This window comes from Ambystoma mexicanum, chromosome 6p (assembly GCF_040938575.1).
Source record: "Ambystoma mexicanum isolate Mex_15411 chromosome 6p, UKY_AmexF1_1, whole genome shotgun sequence".
Classification (NCBI taxonomy): Eukaryota; Metazoa; Chordata; class Amphibia; order Caudata; family Ambystomatidae; genus Ambystoma; species Ambystoma mexicanum.
This window is the reverse complement of record NC_090935.1, coordinates 1,367,863,036-1,367,885,837: the sequence shown is the minus strand read 5'-3', so window position 1 is coordinate 1,367,885,837 and position 22,802 is coordinate 1,367,863,036. Positions and strand designations below refer to the sequence as shown.

The window sequence follows — 22,802 nt, the reverse complement described above, 5'->3', positions numbered from 1 at the left end:
TGTTTGCATATGTGGATATCACTGGCCCTCCTGGAGGCTGTCCAAACAGTGAGTTACTTCGTGCGTTTTTTACTCTCCAGACTGTAATGTCCTGGGGGTGAGGAGGGGCATTCCAGGGACCCTCTCTTCAAGGCGACACTATTAGAGCCAGTGCTATTACAGCCGGCTACACATGGAGCAAACACACCTAGATCACAAGTCCATGTTTGGCGGTATTAGCACTGAAAACCAGCGCTAATACCATGGAACACACAGCGCAGTTACCTCAAGCTTCCAGCTGGAGGTAAATGAACACAGGTGCCTGAAATGAAGCCACAGGTGATCCAAATCCACCCCAGAGTGTTACACAAGGAACACCCCTACCCCAAACACCGTTTCCCACACCATGATGCCACTAGCCACTGTGAGCTGGGACAGGGAGCAGCTCATGCTGTGGCTGGAAGTAGAGAGGGAGGACAACCAGGCCAGGTCACAGGGAGCACAGAATAGGGATGGGGGGAGAAGGAGGAGAGCCCAGGCAAGCCGTGCACCGATCCCCAGGGTTAGGCGCTCATCTTAGCCCCTTACCGACTACCAGTAGGTCACATTGTACCGCCTTAACAGGCAGAACATAACAGAGATGCTCACCACAATACAAGATGACATAGGGAGCAGGATCAACATCCATACAGCTGTGCCCCCATTGGTGAAGCTAGTGCCTGTCCTACAATCCCTCAGAACTGGCATTTTCCAGCACTCAGGCGCCATGATACACGGAATGGCACAGCCCATATTCTGCACAGTTTTGGACAATGTGCTTGAAGCCCTCCTGAGACAAGTGCAACACCACATCTCACTGCCTACCACCCCAACCCAGGTCAATGCCACGAATGCACAGTTCTATGCTGTTGCCCAAATGCCAAGTGTGATTGCTGCCCTGGACTGTACCCATGTTGCGCTGGTTCCCCCAGGCCCACAAAGCAGTGTACCTTAATCGCAAGCACTACAGCTCCCTGGAAATACAGGTGAATTGCGATCCCAACCTGTACATCACCCACTGCTGTGCCCGCTACCCTGGTTCCACCCACGATGCCATGGTCCTACAGATCAGCACACTCCCAGGATACATGAAGAGACACAGAGGACAATGGACCTGTATGGTGGCTGAGTAGAAAAGCCAGCACACATGCGCTGTGAAGCACATATCCAAATGAGGGGCGGGGAGCGTGCAAATAACAGCACAAAGGATGACATGACAAGTTAATGCAAATTCCGTACTTAGTTTAGTTTAGTTTATTTGTTTAGCGCAGCCAAACCCTGGGGTAACTGGGTGCTTTATCCTTGAGAACCACATAAGTTACAGATAGTTGCATATATGAAGAGACAGTCAATTATGATACAGTGCAATAAATAACATGAGGGACCAGGTTACAGAATAGTCCATGATGCAAACAGAGTAGGATAGTTCAATTAAGGACCGGGTTACAAGTTGGTCCGTAGCTTCTGGAGAGCAATGGTGTAGTCAGATGTAAGAGTGAGCTGAGAGCAGGAAGCCATCTATTGTTGAGTGGTGAGCAACTCCTTTACTTTAGCTCTGAAGGACCAGAATGAAGTGTCGGATATAATTGCCATGGGGAGTGCATTCCAGCATTTAGCTGCTAGCACAGGGAAGCTTGCTCCTCCTGTCATTTTCAGGTTAAACTTTGGGATGTTATGTTGGTGCAGGTATGGGGATCTAGTAGGTCTGGATGAGTTTTGTCTAGTACATTTGTCTGATAAGTAGCATAGGGCTGTCAGAGAGAGGTATTTGTGTGTGATGACGAGTGAGCCTAGCTTGATTCTCTCGCAGATAGGTAGCCAGTGAATCTCCTTTCTAAAGGTGGAGATGTGGGCCTTGCAGGGGAGGTTGAGGGCACACCTGAGGGCGTTGTTTTGGAGAATCTGTAGTCTATTCGGATTAAGGTTGGTGGTGCCAAGGAAGAGTGTGTGTTACAATAGTCCAGTTTTGACAATATCAGGGCCCTGGCCAATGTAAGGCAGCTATTGGTAGATAGGAACGGTCTACAGGCATTAATGAGTTTATTGGTATAGGCCATGGAGGAAATAGTTGCGTTAATTTGTTACACTCCCAGTGTCTTGACTTCTTTTGAGACTTTTATAATATTGCCATCAATGGTAAAGGCCTGGTATCTGGGGTTACGTGACCACCTCCCACACAAACATCACAGTACAGGCCAGGGAGCATGCACATGTTGGGCTTACCTGCATGGAGAAGCTGATGTGCACATACAGTACCAACTTTGTATAGTGTGGCCGGGTTCCTCTAGCAGTCACCCCGATTATTCACACATAACCCTTGGGCCCCTCAGAAACTCCCAGCCACAAGAACATAGGACTCAGCCATGGGGCAATGTTACTGTCATTTATTAGCATATAAACATACCAGGGATCACACCAGAAAAACAGGGTTCATCGTGACCTCTCAGCTTCTACACGTGTGTCACCTGGTTTTATTCCATTTTGATGGCACAAATCCAGGTTCCCTTCTAGAATCAAACATTTACATTGGTCAGTTTAGGTAACATATAGAACTTCCACAGGTCAGTCCTCCAATTGGCTAGACATATCTAGTGGCTCCTCCTAAAACCACCTCTACTGCACCCGTCTACAATGTTGCAGGGTTGCCGCTAAACCATTAGCCCGTGCAATACATTATATCCACCTGAGAAAGGTGAATTTAGATTGGGCAGAACGTGTCCTCCCAGCCCTGGGACCCTAGACAGTTCTCAGATTGAATGTACCTCTTCAAGGTAATGAGAAAGAACAAGGAGATTTCGAAGCGTTCCCTAATGTTTCTATTCTCTGATCACCCAAGTCTGTGAGAGTGCAGTGAGCTAACGAAACGTTGGCAGCACTTGTATCTTCTTCTCTCTGATTCTCTGGGAACGGTCTTCTCTGTCTGGGTCATGTGTGTCGAGACCACAAAATGAAGCCCTCTCGTCTGTAATTATGAAGATTTTAGCCTGGATTTTTGCAGGTGGCTTACTATCTCAATAGCTGGAATTTTCCTGCTTCCCTTTCATCCTTGGCTGGGTGTCCTGGTCCTGCTTGCCTCGACCGGGGCTGATCGTGTCAGCTTGTCTGTGCAGTCTGAATCCGTCTGTCCTTTCTTGTCCGTTTCAGAGTCCTACAACTTCTATATTATTCCCCATGGCTTCTCAATGTTAGTAGCAGTTGAGCAGGTGCAAGCTAAATGTATGAATTCTGTGCATCTTGTGGATATTGTCAGCAGCAATTATCTCACAGTACAGTGATTGATCAGATCAGATCAGAATGTCAATCATCTAGTGTCAAAGGATCTGAAAAGAGTCCAGTGATGCTGATACCAATCTGAATTGAGAATCTACACTTGGTAAAAAGTGCCTGAGAGTCCTACCAACACCCCAACTTGCAGTGCTCTAGACTGTTCTCCCTTTTGGATATGGTTGAGTGTCACCAAAAAACGGAGCCAATCAGTGTATTGGCAACTGATTATTTTAAAGAAACTGGCCAGAAATGCTGCAGGCAAGTTTGTTTGAGCTCCTCGCTGAATCACTTCCTCCTCTGACATGTAAGCATGCTAGGCTATGATTCCCCTGAGGTGCAGAGCGAAGTGCCTGAGACTATCATGAGGAGACACGTATCTGCCCGTAATCGTGAATTGAGTACAGACAGATCCCATTGAACTAATTCTGATAGTGTCCATTTTTCTTTCTTCCTCCACTTCCTCTCCTCACTCGCTGTCTGTCGCTCTCATTTTCAAATAGATACATTGTACAAGCTGTGCAAAAAGGAGCAGGGGATAGAAGATAAGGGATCGGGGGACTGCCTGTGGACTCCTCTCCCTCAGAAGCTAGAGATTTGGGAGACATTTGTGTTTTGATAGAGTGTTGCATGAAATAGAAAATGCAGACACCAAATGTTTTACTTTTTCGTAATCTGGGGTAGGTTTAGAGCCATCTACTATCTCTTCCTACTTTGCACATGTGCTCTGATCAGTGAGGCCGACAGAGACTCTTTTTTTTTTTTAACTTTTATTTTTGTTGGCAGAGGTTTACCACAAACACACATGGCAGAGCTTATAACGCAAACAGCATATACATGAATAACATTGCAATATCCACAAAATCAAAGGTAGAGTGAGTGGGAGTAAGTAAGAATGTATTGGTTCATAGTGCCAAATCAGTTCATAGTGGGGCCGGGGACAAGCCACTCTCTGATGACCTCTCTTCTTGATTGTTGAGGTAGGTATTGAACGCGGTCCATATGTTCCTGGGGCGGGATTGGGTAGGAAGCATAGTGAGGTATTCTTCTTCGCAAGTCCGAGACCACGTTAGCAGGCTCAGCCATTTCTGAAATGTCGGGGGGAAGGACTTTTCCAGTTATGCAATATACATTTCTTAGCCACCATACAGCTTATATTAAGGAATTTCACCATACTTTTAATATCATCGGCTTTCCACACCCCAAAGAGGATCCCCAATGGATCTGGTTCAAGAGCAGTGTCAAGGACCTCGGCCAGTGTCTCTAGGATTTTCCCCCAGAATTCCCCCAATTTATGGCAAGTCCAAAACATATGCAAATGGTCCACATTCTCCGCCTTGTAGCGGGGGCAAGAGCGTGGTGTGGGCAAACTTAGAGATCCTGTGGGGGATGTAGTGCAGCCTGTTCAGTAGTTTATACTGCATAACTCGATAGCGAAAGTTTAGAGACCTTCTGAGTATGTAGACACATTTTCTCCCAGATCTGGTCGGAGATCTCCAGGCCCAGCTCCTCTGCCCACCTCCCCCATGCCTCAGGTGCCTGGGCAGGTACTGTCCCCTGCGACATCTTGTATAGAAAGGAGACGACGCCACGGGAGCCGCCTGAATTGGCAATGTAAGTGATCACCGGGGTGTCCGGGGGTTCGCCAGGGAAGGAGGGCCATGCAGCTCGAAATGCAGCCCAGAGTCTGGAATACTGCAGGGCCTCTAGGGCGGACCCAGAGTGACCTGGCTTCCATGTCTGAGGGTCAATGAACCTGCCGTCAGGATAGATGTCCGACAATGCTTGTTAGCCCAGAGCCCCCCAGTACCGAGCCAGGGCCGTGTAATGTGTTGGTTCAAGACCAGGGAAGGACCATACAGGTAGCCATCTATAATATGGGGGGGATTCTGCTGTTGGCTGTAGCAGCCGTTTCCAGGCGTGTAAGGTAGTTCCGACCGGGTCGATGGGGGAGTCGGGGACATAATGCGGATGTAGAATAAGGGACATTATGTTGACTTCAGCGGCTGCCAAGACCTCCAGTTTTACATGTGGGCGGGTCGGTGAGCCGGGGTACCAGTGAGTGGCGTGTTGAGCCTGAGCCGCTGTCCAGTAGAGGACTAGGTCGGTAGCGGTGAACCCCCCCTTGTTTGTATGGGAGCGTCATTTCAGCCCATTTCTTGCACATCACACCGGAGTGCCAGAGGAACTGTGCACATGATTCGTGTAGTTTTGTGAAGTATTTCATCCCGGGCGATACGGGAACGTTGCTGAAGGTGTAAAGCAGCTTGGGAAGTAGGACCACCTTGATGAGGGAGAGCCTACCGGCCAGGGATAAAGGGAGAGAGCACCACCGTACCATTTTCACCTCGGCCATCTGTGCTACGGCCAAGTAGTTATCTGCGAGCAGGGTGGGCTTAGTTAGGGACACCTGGACTCCCAAATATCTAATTTCGCCGGAGGACCAGCGGAGAGGGTACTCAGTGGCTGGTTGTTGGGTGGAGAAGGGAAGACCTCGGATTTAGAGTAGTTGATTGTAAATCCCGAAAGGGTGCCAATGTGCGGGATGTCTCGTAATATGGGGTCCAAGTGTGTGTTCGGGTCTCTAATATACAGTAGTACATCATCTGCGTAAAGCGACACAATCTCGGGGGCATCTTTGAGTCTTATCCCCCTTTGGGAGTGGCGTGCCCGAACGTGGTCCGCCATCGGCTCTATTGCTAGAGCGAAGAGGATCGGGGAGAATGGGCAGCCTTAGTGGGTGCCCCTAGAGAGTGAACAGGGTGGATGTTAAGGAATTGGCCCGCACCCTCGCCACAGGGGAGGTATGTAGTAATTTAATATATCCGGTCATATTGGGGCCAATGCCCATTGTCTCCAACACCAGCCACATGTACTTCCACAAAACCATATTGAATGCTTTATGAGCGTTGAGTGTGACCGCGACGGCATGCGCTTCTTGATCAATATGAGACATCACATTAAATAGCCGCCTGATGTTGTTATCGGTAGACCTCCCAGGTACAAAGCCTGCTTGGTCTTCATGGACCAGGTGTGTCATGAACGGGAGAAAGCGGTTCGCTATCACTTTGGCGAAAATCTTACTGTCTAGGTTCATAAGAGAGAGTGGTCCCAAATGACCCACATTCATCGGGGGGCTTGTCGGGTTTGAGCAATACCGTTATAACGGCTTCACGCAGGGAGGGAGGGAGTGAGAATGGACTTACGGAGCGACTCGTCCCAGACTTCTAACAGCTTGGGAGCCAGCATGGCTACGTGTTCCTGGTAAAATTCTGCGGTGAGTCCGTCAGGGCCCAGTGCCTTGCCCTTGTGCAAGTCCGAAATGACTCTGACTATCTCGTCCAGGATGATCGGGGAGTCCAATTGGTCTGTGGTGGAGGGGGAGATGCATGTCGTAGGTATTTGATCGAGTAGATCCTGCATGTGTTGTTTAGTGTGCTCAGCAGGCTGAGAGTATAAGGACTTGTAGAATTCAGCAAAGATGTCCAGTATCTGTTGGTCTGACCACTGTGGAATGCCATGTTCATCCTTAATGGTGGTGATCTGGGCATGTCCCCATTCCCCTCTCATGAGAGCTGCTAGTGTTTTCCCGGGTCTGTCCCCCTCGCCGTATTTGCGAGCGGCTTGCGGGCGGCTAAAATATTGGACTTCGCAGGTGGCAAGTGTATTGTATGTCTGGAGTTCCTCGCTAATTGAGGCGAGTTTGGCGGGGTCAGCCACGGTCGAGCACTGCAGTTCGAGCTCCCGTAGTTTGGTTTCAGATCGACAGAGGGCGGCCCTTATCATTTTTAGAACTCCCGCCTCCCTGGATATGGACATCCCCCTGATGTATGCTTTGATGGTAGTGGCCTGGGGGGTGTTATGTACGAAAAAGGATTTGATGTCGGCCCCTATGTCAGCCCTGAAGACAAAGTCCTTAAGGGCCGCAGATTTAAAGCTCCATGTGTTAAATGTTTTGACAGGCACTCCCAGGTCCACTGCTATGGTAATTGGGGCTATGGTAATTGGGGCGTGGTTAGATAGTGTCAGAATCTGTGCCCCTGCCACCCTGCCCATCACTTCACAGGACACAAGGAATAGGTTGATTCTGGAGGAACTATCATGTACCGAGGAGTAAAAGGTATATTCCCACCATTGGGGATATAGTGTCCTCCAGACGTCACGGATATTGAGTGTCGCTCCATGACTAAGTAATCTGCGTGCAGCTCCGGAAAGGGGGCGTATGGCGGTCCCAGTCCTGTCCAGGTCAGTGTCCAATATGAGGTTCATGTCCCCCCCACCAAATAATCTGGATTCCCACATAGCCCAGCAGTATGGCCATTACAGTGTCTACAAACTCGGGAGAATCTACATTTGGACCGTACGAGTTTATGAGAAGATACTCCCGGTTTACTATGGTGCAATGTAGGATGACATATCATCCATCAGGATCTATGTAGCTCTTGTGTAATGTGAATGTAATTGATCTGTGGATCATTGTCAGCACACCCCTGGTTTGGGTAGAATGGGAAGTGTAGTATCTGGCAGGGCCCCATGGTGGTGCCATGCTCCCTGCCAGGCGACCATTGGAGTGCGTCTCTTGTAATAGCAGTATTTTGCAGCCATGTCTACTGGGGGGACAGCCAACAGCAGCACACACCCATGTCCCCGGCACCTACCTCACGGCCAGTAGGGCAGCCATGCCTGTGTCCCAGCAGCGCCACACTGGCCGCTCATCCATGACGGGGTTGTTCAGAAGTGATGTCCAAGGAGGGCCGCGCCACACAGCAGCCCTCCACTCCAAAGCCGACAGCCCAGCAGGTGATTATAGCCAGTCTGGATCAGGGCCAGTCAGAGTAGTGGCCCCAGGCAAAGGTATGGCCCTGGCGCCACTCCCGTGGCAGCGGGGCCCAGGACAGAAAGCGGCACGAACTCCAGGGGTGGGTCCCCTCGACGGCGTCTCGGCAGGGTGGCAAGGGGCTCCAGCAGCCCTCACGCAGCTCTGCAGCCGTCGGACTGGCACAGCACAGTGGCGGGATCAGTGAGGAGGTACGGGCTCAGAAGGAGGCTGCCCGGCCGGCGACGCTGCTCCAGGGTGCAATCTGAAGTCCATAAGGCCGGGAAGCAGAGGCGGCAGGCGCCGGCGGGAATCTGCACCAGATGAAGTGTAGGTGGGGCCGCGGGCACCACGCGGTCCAAGCCGCACAGGGGGCCGAGCAGACAGGGACCCCGGTGTCAGGGGCAACGAAGAGGTGTGAGCCTCAAGGCAGGCGAATGCAGGCGGCGGCCCCACTCCTGCGCGCGCTCGACAGCCCACCAATCCGGGGAGCAGCTGCGGCGTGCATCAGTGGGAAACCGCCCAGGTGGAGCGCAGGCGGAGCAGTGGCCAGCCCCAGCCGTGGCATCACGCGGCCCAGGCCGCAAAGGGAGCCATACATTCGGGGGCTGCAGCTCGGGTCTCCCGCACCGATTCTTCCCTGAACTGCAGCTGGGTGTCCAGTAAGGTGGCAGAAGACAGTCTGTAGAGGGATGGCCAGGGATTCTACATATAACTGCCGATGTGAGCAGATAAGGGCTGGCAGTACACAGAGCTCTTAAGCTAAGCAGCCATTTTCTAGGCTGCTCAACAGCGCCCCGGCCGGCAGAGACTCTTAACGGACAAAGAATAACATCTGACAGGTGTTCATCAGACGATTGGGGCAGGGGGGCTTAATAGTCTGTGATCATTTCTCACACAAGTCTATTCCACTCTCTTCCAACAGGTCTCTTTCTCCTCTCATAAAGCACACACAACATAAGGGGAAAAGGGACCCCCACTCACCTCGAACCATGCAGAAGTTGTTCCATGAGAACATCAATGAGAAAAGTTTTAATAAAGGGAAAAGGTGGAGTGAGAATTCCTCAAAGTGTCAAATGAAGAATGGTGCACATTCCTTTAGCCTACACCGAGTGCTGCAACTGTAGGAATTGCATAAAGACATGCAGACTGGGGGGAGGGAAGGGGGGGAAATGGGAGGGGGTTAAGGGAAGAATGCCTGCCTCTGGGGTAAAATGCACAATTCAACAACACTGCAGTTCCGGTTTTGCTGCATTTCCAGAACCTTCCCAGGTACTAATCTCTACCAGGGCACATTGGAAAGCTCTGCGGACGAGAACATGAAGGAGACTTGGCACAAGACAGTAGGACAGAAAAAATAAGAGATGTGTGGTCTTACAGGCGGAGCGTAATCAATATGAAGGCTGCCAATGATCCAATCAACAATGCAGATGGTCACAAGCTATGTGCCCCTTATCCTAGAGCTCAGAATATGGTTTCAGCTATGGCACAAGGTGTTCAAAGTGACCCACTAAGCAGAGTAGACCGCCTGTCCACCTCAAGCGCCCCAGTTCTCAAACTATACATAAAATATCAAAGATGTATGCAGTTTTATTCAGTTTTAAGAGATAGAGTGGGGAGTGTATCTGGGGGAGGCACAGAGCAGAAACAGAGATAGGGGAAATGGTGCTAGGGAGGATCTGACAAGACGAATCACGTGCACAAGGTGTGACCTGCCCACACAGTTGGGGTCTGGAGTTAGGAAGCATCCTCTTTACTCATATACACCGACTTGTCATCTTAAATTGGGGTGCTTATCTTTCAGGAATGCGCATCTTGCAAAGCCTGTGGAACTATAGTTTTCGGACTGATTTAATAGTTTTTCCACCTTTCCAATAAATACACTTTTTAAATGATTTGGTGTGATTTCTGGTACGAGTATTAAAATTATGTTTGCATTGTATTGTTAGTGCCAACAGCCATGGAATTACATTTTCTTTAGCCTGGTGGGCCCATTTTGGTTTCTTATCATTTTTCAATTCCTAAAAACGGCTTCAAATTGTAACTGTGCAGGGGGATCCATGAAAAGTGAACTGTGATTTAGTGTGAGCATTATTGGGTGCACGCAAAGATGTGTTACCCATAGAGATGCAGACTGTCGGTTATCATTTTGGACCCCCTTGCCCGAAGGAAGCCTTATCAGTAATTGAACTGCCCCCTAACATTTGAGGTGACTATGGTTTGCATTTCAGGGACTCTGAGTCAAATTCTGTAGTTACTATTTCATCTTTTCCAGTTGCATGGATTGTTTATAAAAAATGTGTGTTAACATTTGGGATATAGAGCTGTCGCTCTACTGTAACAACGCCGCCTTGATCTGAGCAGATGTTCAAGGACTCAGCATCCATATCTTTTTAGCTCTTCCCCCATCACTTCTTTCTCTTTCAGTAGGTCTGCATTCTGGCATCCTGCCTCCCTCATCTCATCTGCCTTGTCCAAGAATTCTGCCTGCTATATTGTGTGCTAGAGACGTTTGGTAACATCTTTGTGATTCCTTCTGTAGAGTGAACATGGAACTTAGTAACCTTAGCACTATGGACACTTCCATCTTCACTCTTCACCTCGATGATAAGAAATCATAACTTCTTGATGGATTTCTTGTCGCCCTCTGGCATGTGTAGCCACAATTTGCTAAAGGAAGCTGCGTACTGCTTAACTTTAGCTTACCCTCATTAGGGTCTTTGAATATCCCACTTTGGCTGTCACCCCATCCTATAGGCGTTCTCTGTTTACACAAGCCAATGTTCAAAGGAAAGCTATTTAACTACTAATTTATCTGTTGAATCGTGTAATTTATTTTGCTGATTGTGGGTTCTCTCAGCATCTCAGGACTCCTTTAAGGGATCCATGTAGCTCAGTCGCTCTTCACTGTCTATGTCACCTTTATTTCACCATGATATCTGACTCAGATATGGTAGCTGGCTCTTGTGCGTTTGTGTCGATAACGATAGCCAGAGAGACTCTCCGGATACTGCATGCTCACCAAATAGGCCAAAATGGCCTATATGCATCAAATATTCTACAATCCATTCATTTAGATTTACCGAGAGTGGAAATACTGCATACGACCCGCTGATGATTCAAGAATTTTAATATCAATATGCAAGATGTGGAGAACAGATCATTAGAGAAGTCAATGCATTTCGGACAAAGTCCATCGTTCGGGCTCAATCTGTGCCCACTCTCATTGGGAAGAAAATTAAGAATCATCAATTAAAACTGAACAGCTGGAACGCAGACACTCAGGCAGTGAGTACATATTAATATCTCTTCAGTCCATAGTAAGCAGTTATCAGATACCACTGCTGACAGAACAGGCAAGCGTGGGATCCGTGTCCTACATGGAGCACAGTGGAAACACTGCATTTGTGGCCAGGCTATACTTAAACACTGCCTTTTGCCCTGTATTCTGATGTCTCCTTTTGCTGCCCATCATGCTCTTCATGACCACAGGAGTCAGGGTTCTGTTGTTAACCACTTACAGATCTCCCATCTTTCCATGGTGAATGTCTACAGCCGCCCTTTCTCTCTAGTCTGTTCGCCACACAGTCACCTCAACACAGAGGTGTAAGGCATGTAAGGCAATGTTACGTGACCTTCTAGAGCACCCTTCTGACATTTTGATGGCATTTCTGCATGTGATCCTGCAAGAAAAGAGGTGAGTTGGATTTGTCAGTGGGATAGAGCGAGAGTCTGTTGAGAAACCTGGATTGTTGATCGGTGCAGGGCGGAAGTAACCAAGTCCTAAGCGCAGCTCTGTTCTTCTGGCCCAGCCGATTATAGTAATCATCAACTAATTCCATTTTGTCTGAGACCACTTTTACCAGTTTTTCCTTTGCAGATATCAATGCAGCGCAAGACAATAAAACGCACTGCTGCAGTTGTCGTCACTGTAACCCTTTCCGTTTCCTAGGTTGTCAGTGGGAACTGATTGGGCACTACAACTGATGTTATGTGGAGCAGGATGTCAATATGCACAAGGTTATGCACCAGAGGCATGTGAATAGAGAACCTGGAAGGAAATTAAATGGTGTGCCTCTACCTCCATTCATTATGGGACCATGCTGGGGGAATCCCTCTGCCTAAATGACCATCTGCTCCCATTCTCAAATGTGATGCAATTCAAGCCTCATCATCATTTGCATGCAATTGCTTATGTGACAAAATGGCTACTGCTCTGCAGGAGTAGAGTGATGCGTAGTGGCTAGACAACCCCACACTGCTAGTAAACCAGCAATGATCCCAGTGGTGAGGGTGAAACAGACACAGACCGACAGGTATTCACCTCACATTATGTGGTCTTGCAGGCTGAGGTCAGGCAATAGCTCTGGGAGGGGTGTGAGGTGATAACAGTCGCCACCCAAACAGCAATAGTACAAATACCCTAAAATTAAAGAATATAAGAATATCCAATTCAGGTTCAAACAAATAACTAGAAAAACCCACTCCACCCAACCCACTGCGGACAGAGCATGTATGTGAATACACATGGAGTCCATTTGAGAGCAAACATTGTATTAATATGGGTTCAGGAAATGACAGGTATCAGCGAGAAGAAAAAGGCAACTTGTTCAAATTCCACACTAGACCAGCATGTCAGTGGAATAGCATGTTTTACTCTTGGATATAGGTAAGCCAATATGTTGTGGCTAGTTATTCTGTGGGTGAGGTAGAGTGCAGCGGTTTAATTGGGGGTGTGGTGTGACTCACTTGGATAGACTGGGAGGCGCTGGTGGCACAAGGTGGCAACGCTCGTGGCCCGGCTCCACGGGTCATTAGTAAAGTGGAGGAGTAACTAGTGAATGATTCAGCAGACAGGAGGGGATGATGGACCAAAGGCTGATGCAATTGGGAAGGCCAGGCCAGACAAGCACTGGTGGGGCAACCCGTGAGGCAGTGTAGTTGAGGACCGTCACCAACAATGTTAGGGGCAAAGGGTCTCCCAGTACCTTAAAGATACTACGGGTCTCGGCCATCGCCGAGGCAGTTGAAACCTTGTAAACCTGTGATGTTTATTGAGCACACATTCGGCTCCCACCCTTTTTAGTTACAATGTAAGGGATGAGTGGGGCCATTTTCCGACTTAAGCTAAAGTTTGAGCATCTTTTTCGCTTCCGTGTCAAGGCGTAGAATAAGCAGAGTTGTTATGTGCGTGATAAAAGATGCTTCGCAGTTTCTGGGGTTAGGGATGGGCTAGGGGTAGAGGTCTGTCAGCCATCTTACAACAATCCCCTGTATAGACTGAACGAGAGAGCGCTGCTCTGTAATTCACCCATCTTTGTACATGACGCAGGCCGTTTGTAAAATGGCTCAGCAACCTAAATATATTTCCCTCCGGTTCTCCCACTTTGCACTGCTCTATATAGCTGACATAGCACCGGAGGATTTAAAGTGCTGGACCGCTGCCATCATGCCACAATGTGTGAAGCTTCACCAGCTCATGACTTGGCATTTTCTTTGGCAGGCTTAGCAGACACACCTGTTTCTCTCTTGTAGTCTTGGCTACTGTCCAGCTTTTGCTCTTGCTTTGCATGTGCTTTTTCATTTACTGCATTTTTCTTTCATATCTTGCACATTTTTCAATGCACCTGTCACTCTGCGTTCCAATTCGTTCTCCTGCGATGACACGATGATCTATATTTGTCTGAAGGTAGGCATGTGAACTCATATGACTGCTCCTGCAAATCATAAAGATTAGCTGTAAATATTAAGGCGTGAGCGCCACAAAGGGGGATAATGGTATGCCTGAAAATGTAATTGCTGCAACATGCTTACTTCATAACTCAGCCTCGTCATGGCTTTCAGAGGGATACAAAAATGAGGGGGGCTGTGGAAACGGGGGGAGTGGCCAAATTGTACTAGGCAAAGCGTAAAGGTGAGTCAGGTAACAGACAAGGGCCACCTACCTCAAACAAACAAACAATTCATCATGAGGCCCTGCAAACATACTCTTTGCCACCCAGCAAGATCTCAGGTGGTGTTTGCATCTGGCGTGCATAAATAAGCAATAAGGCCTGCACTGGGGGATGCATTACCGCTTCAGGGACGAATCGGGGGCCTCAATGCAAGCTTCGGCATTACCGCCGGGAGCGCTAATACCCCCCACATTGAGGGGCTTATTGCTATTAGTACTCCGGCTCGTAAGACCGGGTTACTAATGTAGTCTTTTTTGAAATTGAGAGACACTATCAGCGTTTCGCAGCTGTAAAAAGAAATATGAAAATGAGAAAAGGCCCTATGGAATGGCGAGAAGGGACTATACATAGGGCCTCATTACGACCCAGGCGTTAAGGGGTTTACGGCAGCGTTAACAGCGCCGACCCTTACCGCCTGAGTACGAGGTCCCTTAGCGCCATGGCGCTTTTAACACCTGCTTTTAGCAGGTGTTAAAATCCATGGCGCTAAGGGACCATGGAGTTAATTACGCCACCGTAATTTACGGTGGCGTAATTAACGCCTTCCCCACTCCCATTATGCCCTATGGGGCAAAAATGGGAATGGGGAAGGGTAAATGGGGATTGGGGACTTACCGCCCCTGCCAACCTCGGAATGGGGCGGTAAGTCCGCCAACCACCATGGCGTAAACGTAGTTTACGCCATGGTGGTAAAGTCACGGCCCAGGCGGTAACTTACCGCCTGGGTCGTAATGAGGCCCATAGTCTCTTCTCCCTTCCCATGGCCGCCATTAAAAAACAAAGAAAAAAGTCAAGAAAAAAGTTGTTCGCCATGGAATGGGGATAAGGCACTACACACATTCCCTTCTCCCTTTCCATGGCGGACAGTAAAAAGTGATTTAAAAAAGTGAACACAGAAAATGGTCGCCAGTGAACATGGAGAAAGAACTACACGTAGTCCAGTCTCCTTTTCCATGGTGGCCAGACTCAGAAAAGAAAGGAACATCGAGGGATGCGTAAAGACTGCAGGCAAGGCTTTGTCAGGCTGGTAACGACGCGGCAAGTGCCATTGAGATTGTGTTACAATCTCATTGTCCCTCGCCGGGTACTAATGTAAATTAAAATCTCTCTGGTTCAGTTTGCACATAAACTGGTGCGTGTAAATAAATCCCTTTCGAAGACAGTATATATGTAATTAAATTAGCGAGTAAATCAGCTTCATTCTGTAAATAAATGACGCAAGCCCAGTGTGCTTGATAGCTGTTAAGTGATCATTTAGGCTTTCAGATCCCCTGCTGTCTGCCTGCCTGTGCCGTGATAATCTGCAGCTATTAACGCCCTGCAAGGAAGGACACATAGTCTGCACATAAAGGGGTGGACTGGCCTCTAGGAAACTCTGGAGATTTCCCAGTAGGCACCCGCAGCCAGGGCCTCTTTTGTGTGGTATTTTCAAATGTTCCCATGGAAAAAGGATTGGGCTTGCTGAAAATGTGTAATATGGGGGCACTTTGAAAATTATTTCCGGGGCCTCTTTTGGTTCCCAGTCCTCCCCTGTGCACATATTCCCTAGGGAGCCACCAGTCTTCTCAAACTACAGCCTGTGCTTCTTTGAATGTGTGTTTGCTGTCCAAAGAGCAGACCTCAAGGTGATAACTTGTCCCCTGGCATCTTCAGACAGCCCTGTAATCACTCAGGAGTGCACCCGAGTGAAAGGGGAGGCCAATGCTAATGCTAACTACTTGGTGCTTTGCATAACATCAAAGTGCATTTTGGGAATGTGAAAATGGACTCACATTTTTATATATGATATATCTGGAACTTAAACCCTGCCCTCCTGACAGTGGTTCAATCCTGCAATTTGTCTATGCACGTAAATTAAATAAGCAGATAGGCCAATGCACGTTAGAACATCCATCCTATCAGTAAATTGATGGAAAACTGTAAATAATATGTACACATTTGGAAGAGTTATATTTTCAGGGTCACTTGCTGGCTGTCCGGCTTTAGAAGGCAAACAGACAGCTTCCCTGCATGTACTTCTTTCACAGCATCTAACATACCTACTACACTCATATGAGTGTTCTTGACTAAAATCAGGCCGGGTCCTATTCATGGGAGACTAAAGGAGCACCAGCTCAAATCGACCTTTTGTAGAGTGCTGCGACTCCTCCCCAGCTATCCTCATCCCACTTAAAAACATGACCTTCGTTTGAAAGCATTTGAAAGAAAATGGATCTGAAAACAGGAACAAGAATACTTATGTGTATCTAAAGCCTCAGTTCCTACATTTTATACATTACCCAAAATTCATAAATCTATGAATAATCCACCAGGTTGCCCGATAGTTTCGGGTATGGGCTCATTGTTGGAACCATGGTCAAAGTTTGCGGATAAATACCTAAAACCATTTGTCCTGACCATGTATTCATACATACAGAATACCACAGAGGTCATTAATTGTGTAGAAAACATGAGTTTTGACCCTGATAAACAGCTATTAGCAAGCTTGGACATTGTAGCATTGTACACATGTATCCCGCAGAAAGATACACTTGAGGTTTTGGAGGAAGTCCTGTTGTTTGTTTGTTTGTTTGTTTATTTATTTATAGCGCGCGCCAGACCTGAGGGTATCCGGGCGCGTGTTCAAGAATACTTTAAGCTTACATGTTACATTTACACATTTCAGGATGGTTACCAGGTGCATTAACAGTAAATGATGACAATATACATGGTTACATACACAGGTGATTGTACACAGGGGTGTATACACAGTATACATTGAATATTAAGGAGCAAGGTGGGTTAAGCGGGGGTGATGAGCGAGGTATGAGTTTTAGCTGCAGATTAACAGGTGGGTCAGACGTGAGTAGTCCTAGTCTAGTCAGTTATAAGTCATTTTCTTTGAGCCATTTAATGCAATTAAGTCTGAAATGTGGGTAAGATTGGTCAGACCTTAAGGAAGATGGGAGGGAGTTCCATAGATGGGCCGCTTTGACAGGGAAGCTGGTGCCTCCGGCTGTGCTCAATTTGAATGGGGGCACAGCTAGTTGCTTGGTGTATGCTTCTCTGGTAGGTCTGTTAGAGGTTCTTCTTTTGAATCTTTCTGTTAGGTATTTGGGGGCTAGGTCATTAATACTTTTGAAAGTCAATGATACTGTTTTGAGTTTAATTTTGTCAGCTGTGGATAGCCAGTTAGATTGTCTTCTGGCGTCTGAGATATGCTCTCTTCTTGGGATTCCTAGGGCGGCTCGAAGGGCGTTGTTCTGCAGGGTTTGGATTTTTTGCAGTGTGTGTTTATTGGACCCTATGTATAGTGCATTGCAATAGTCCGATTTGGATAATACCAGGGCTCTTGATAGGTTGAGGCAGCTGGCGGTGGATAGATATGGTTTAGCTGCTCTAATCATCTTACAGGTGTAAGCGGTGCTGGAGGCCATCGCATTTACCTGCTTTGTTAGAGAGAGGCATGAGTCGAGGTAAAAACCTAGTGTTTTTACTTCTTTCGCTACTTTAATGGTGTTGCCATCTATGATAAATGAAGAGTAGTCATTGTTCAGTTTTTTGATATTTTGTGTGTTCCCCAGTATGATGAGTTCCGTTTTGTCATCATTCAGGCATAGACCGTGATGGGCCATCCATGCCTGGATGATGAGGTATATCCTGTTCACCCAGGCCAAATCCTGTTCATAATTCCCCGAAAGTGGGATGAGAATCTGAGTGTCATCTGCATAGTTTGTGTAGGTGACGCCCAAAAGGTCCAGATCATCGAACAGGGGCTTCGTAAAGATGTTATACATAGTCGGAGAGACACAGGATCCCTGGGGGACTCCACATGTGATAGGTACTGGGTCAGCCGCTGCGGAGGTGGAGAAAACCCTCATGGTTCTGCCGCTTAGGAACGACCTGATCCATGCAATGGCATGTGTGGAAAAGTGGGCCGCGGTTTCCAAGTGGGTACAGAGCACATCATGATCCACCAAGTCAAATGCCGCCGAGAGGTCCAGAAGGAGGAGTAGGGTGGTTTTTCCAAGATCTCTCAGCTCATCGACTTGAGTTTTGAGATCGATAAGCGCAGTTTCGGTACCATGTTGAGGCCTGAAGCCTGACTGTCTGGTGCCTAATAGTTGGTGCATTTCCAAATATTTTTGGATCTGTAGGTAGGCCACTCTGTCTAGGATTTTTAATAGAAATGGTACCGTAGTGATTTGTCTGTAGTTAGTCGGGATGGCGGGGTCCAAGGTTTGCTTTTTAAGGAGGGGGAGGACCCAGGATTGTTTAAGATTGTCTGGTATAGTGCCTGATGCAAAGGAAGCATTAATAAGTTTGGAGATAAATGGGGTTAGGTCTGTGGCTGCGTCTTTTATCAGTTGGGCTGGGCATATGTCGCCTCGACAGTTGGTTGGTTTGAGTGAGAGTATTATTTTTTCAATCTCTAGGATGGTTTGTTTGTTTGTTTGTTTGTTTATTTGGTATAGCGCAAAAAACCAAACCCGCAAGGATAACTGGGCGCAGGCAGCACAAGGATACTTGAGAACTTGGTTACAAGACAAAAACGGTTATACAGATAAGACGAACGCATATACAGGCAGTACAGAAATACAGAAATGCAGATAGAGCAGGTTGTCTAGAAACCAGTAATCTAGTTATACTCATCCGCAGTCTCTAGAATAAATGTAAGCGGTAAGGTGGTCAGGCTAAGTGTCGATGGAACGGACTTTGGTGAAGTTGAATTTGTGTTCTGGCTTGGTAGTGGTAGGTGGTTTATGACTTTGATTGGATGAGGTGGGTATATTTTGTTTCTTTTTCTCAATTTTGGTTTGGAGTGTGGCAATTTTGTTGTTTAGAGCTTTTCGGGTGTTGGAGCACCATGTTTTATTTTTGTCGCAGTTGTCTGGAGCAGGGATAGGGTTTCCAGTTCCTTTACTATAAGAAATAGCTCTTTGGTTCCAGATTTAGCCTGTTATATTCTGTTGTTAAAGTCTTCTTTTTTGGCCCTCCTTATTTCGTTTTTGTAGATCTTAGAGGCACTGATGAGAGCTACTTTGTTAGTCTCTGATGGAGTTAGTCGCCAGGCGGATTCGCATTTGCATTTTTCAATTCTTAGGTATTTGAGGTGAGGGGTGAACCAAGTGTTTAAGTGCACTCTGGGCTTGCTTTTTCTCATTTTCAATGGGGCGATAGTGTCTAGGGCTGTGGCCATGGTTGAGTTGAATTCGTTCACTAGGGCTGTAGGGTTTAGTGATTCAGATAAGGAATTTAGAGTTGGGAGGATAAGTGGTAGCAGTTTGTCTGCAGTTATGTTTTTTTTTATTTCTGGTTGGTAGGGGGGGGGCAATACATTTACCTTGGGTTGGGTGGTGTTTTCATCTATGAGGAAGGTTATTAGTGCGTGATCTGTCCAGATTTGTGGGCAGACATCAGTGATTGTTACATTACAGTTGTGGTTTGCTACCCAGTCGAGTGTTCGACCTTTTTCGTGGGTGGGTTGTGAGATTCTTTGGGTAAATCCCAGTTCTGTGATGACATTGGCGATGTTAGTCGCTTGCAAGTCTTTGTGGTCGTTGAAGCCTAAGTTCATGTCTCCCAGGAGGATGGCTTGCGATGAGTTCTTTAGATTGTTTGAGAGGATCATAGAGATGTCCGCCTCAAATGTTCCAATTGGACCTGGGGGCCTATAGATGAGGTGTATATTGATAGATTGAGAAGGTGATGTTGAGAGTTTGGCGGTTAAGGATTCACAAGTTTTGGTGATTGAGGGCGTTTCTATTTTTATGGTGAGGTTGTTTTTAGCGATGATGGCTAGGCCGCCTCCTCGAGAGTTGGTTCTGTCCTCTCTGAGAATGTTGTAGTTAGGGGGCAGGGCAAGCATCAAAGCGGGTCCTGCTGCTTGGTGAAGCCAGGTTTCCGTTATGGCTAGAAGGTCATGATCGCCTATTTGGATGAGATCGGCAATTTCGGTGGCATGTGCTATTAATGATCTAGCGTTGATGAGGGCACCCTTCAGCGGTATGTTTGGTTTGGGTGTCGCAGGGGTGACATGGATTTTCTTTTTGGTGGGTCTGTTGCTTGATTTGCGGTGGTTGTTAATGGGACTGTTAGCGTGGGAATCTCTTTTGGTGGGCGAGGTGACTAGTTTGGAGGCATTGCGTTGTTGGTCTCTTGTATGGCTAGGTTTGGTGGCTAGTCTGGCTGGGGGTTCATAGACTTTGGGTAGTCTTGATCGTAGCTTGGCATTTCTACTTAAGGTATCGCATGGGATATTTGTTATGGGGAGGTGGGTGATAGGTATCTTTATCTTTATTGTTTGTGGGTTAGTGTCTGGGGTGCTGGTCGGTCGGGGCTCGTCATCTGAGTTTGATGTTGCAGTAGGCGTAGACTGCAGTGGGTGGTTTGCTGTTGTCATTGTGGAGCAGAGGGTGATCAGGAGGATGAAGATGGGGGTCATTCTATAGAGCATACAATAGCTGTCAGCACAGTGGCTAAGTGTGGGCAGTGGTAACAATGGCTAGGTATGGGCAGCACACTGGCTAGGTGTGAGCAAAACGGTGGCTAGGTGTGAGCGTCAATTGGCTACACAATTGCTGGGTAATGGCTGCACAGTGGCTGGATTTGGGCAACGTAATGGCTACGCAATGGCTAGGGCAGCACGATGGCTTGATGTAGGCATCACAGTGGTTACACAATGGCTGGATTTGGGCGTTGCAGTGGCTACGCAGTGGTTAGGGCAGCTCAATGGCTAGGTGTGGGCATCACAATGGCTGTGCAGTGGCTACACAGTGGCTAGGGTGACGCAATAGCTACGCAATGGCTAGGGCTAGGGCAACACAGTGGCAACACAGTGGCTACACAGTGGCTAGGGCAACACAACGGCTACACAATGGCTAGGGCAACAGAGTGGTCTATTAATAGGCCATAAGGCACAACACAGTCAGCGTGGTGTATTAATGACCATAAGGCACAACATAATTAGAGTGGTCTGTTAATGACCATAGGGCACCACGCAATCAGAGTGGTCTATTAATGACCATAAGGCACAACACAGTCAGCGTGGTCTATTAATGACCATAAGGCACAACGCAATCAGAGTGGTCTATTAATGACCATAAGGTACAACACAGTTAGCGTGGTCTATTAATGACCATAAGGCACAACATAATTAGAGTGGTCTGTTAATGACCATAGGGCACCACGCAATCAGAGTGGTCTATTAACGACCGTAAGGCACAACACAGTTAGCGTGGTCTATTAATGACCATAAGACAAAACATAATTAGAGTGGTCTGTTAATGACCATAGGGCACCACGCAATCAGAGTGGTCTATTAATGACCATAAGGCACAACACAGTCAGCGTGGTCTATTAATGACCATAAGGCACAACACAGTTAGCGTGGTCTATTAATGACCATAAGGCACAACATAATTAGAGTGGTCTGTTAATGACCATAGGGCACCACGCAATCAGAGTGGTCTATTAATGACCATAAGGCACAACACAGTTAGCGTGGTCTATTAATGACCATAAGGCACAACATAATTAGAGTGGTCTGTTAATGACCATAGGGCACCACGCAATCAGAGTGGTCTATTAATGACCATAAGGCACAACACAGTCAGCGTGGTCTATTAATGACCATAAGGCACAACACAGTTAGCGTGGTCTATTAATGACCATAAGGCACAACATAATTAGAGTGGTCTGTTAATGACCATAGGGCACAACCCAATTAGAGTGGTCTATTAATGAACATAAGGCACAACACAGTCAGCGTGGTCTATTAATGACCATAAGGCACAACATAATTAGAGTGGTCTGTTAATGACCATAGGGCACCATGCAATCAGAGTGGTCTGATTGCGACCTTAAGGGACAGTACTATCAAGTGTGGTTTGGAAAAGGTTATGGGCAATCAGATCAGAAGTGGCATAGAGCAACTGTAATGTTCAATTTGAGAGGCAGATGTGACTTGTGGCTGTGAGGCACAGTCTTTGGGGGTGTGCAGTAGATTTTCACCCTCACTCGATCAGCCTACAATGGCAATATGATGTCTCACGCTCTGCTCAGCCTTAGAGATAGGCAGATATGAATCAGGTCAAGGCGGATCATGCTGTTGATGTTATATTCATAAGCCATCATCGTGATATGTTCAGAATGCAATTGCAGGGGCGTGGTGAGGTGCTAGGGATTCAGATCGTGAGCTCCGCTTAGGGTGAGTGCATTAGGCAGGTGAGACTCATGATTAATCGTGGTCATACCGGAGATTTCAATTGCGTGTGGTAAACAGTGCGGGCTGTCGGCACAATTGTGCTGTGAGGGTGGCTAATCTTGGTGGGCAGTGCAGACTGCGGGGTCCGTGGAGAGAGAGTCAGGGAGTGTTTGCGGATGAATGAGCACTGCAGTAAACTCACCAGTGGTGAGGCTGTACGAGTAGGGGATGGAGGCCGATCGGGCAGCGTTTCGTCGCCTGGCGCCGTTGCACTCACGGTCTCGAGGCCGGCTCCGCCTGCCGGTGGCTTGGATTGGAGGATATGCCTTTCAGGCATCCAATCAGCTGGTGGCAGGTTTGTTTTCACGCCAGCACGGGTCCGATCATAATCGCATGGCCATTTTGGAGTGTGGCAACCCTCGTGGTTGTCAATGGCGTCGGATCAAGGTGTTGGGCAGAAAATGGTGCTCAAGCCCAAAAAAGCACTATGAGAGTCTTGCGCTTGGTGGGGAATGGGATGTGGCATCGATTGCTGTAATTAGGCAGAGATGCATCATCGGGGCCG

At 47.7% G+C, this 22,802-nt stretch overlaps 1 long non-coding RNA gene across 2 annotated transcripts in view; it reads right to left on the bottom strand.

Annotated features, from left to right (window-relative positions):
- The window catches only part of LOC138510430 (uncharacterized), a 614,646-nt gene extending 592,095 nt beyond the window's left edge, over positions 1 to 22,551 (bottom strand). Inside the window, exons 1-2 of one of the 2 annotated variants that reach the window (XR_011280386.1) lie at positions 22,440 to 22,551; positions 1,257 to 13,815 (exon numbers count right to left, since the gene is read on the bottom strand). This is a non-coding gene — a long non-coding RNA (uncharacterized lncRNA). Of the gene's footprint in view, positions 1 to 1,256; positions 13,816 to 22,439 lie in introns of those variants that run through there. The other variant, XR_011280387.1, reaches the window with a different exon arrangement.
- Between the last annotated feature and the right edge of the window lie 251 nt (positions 22,552 to 22,802).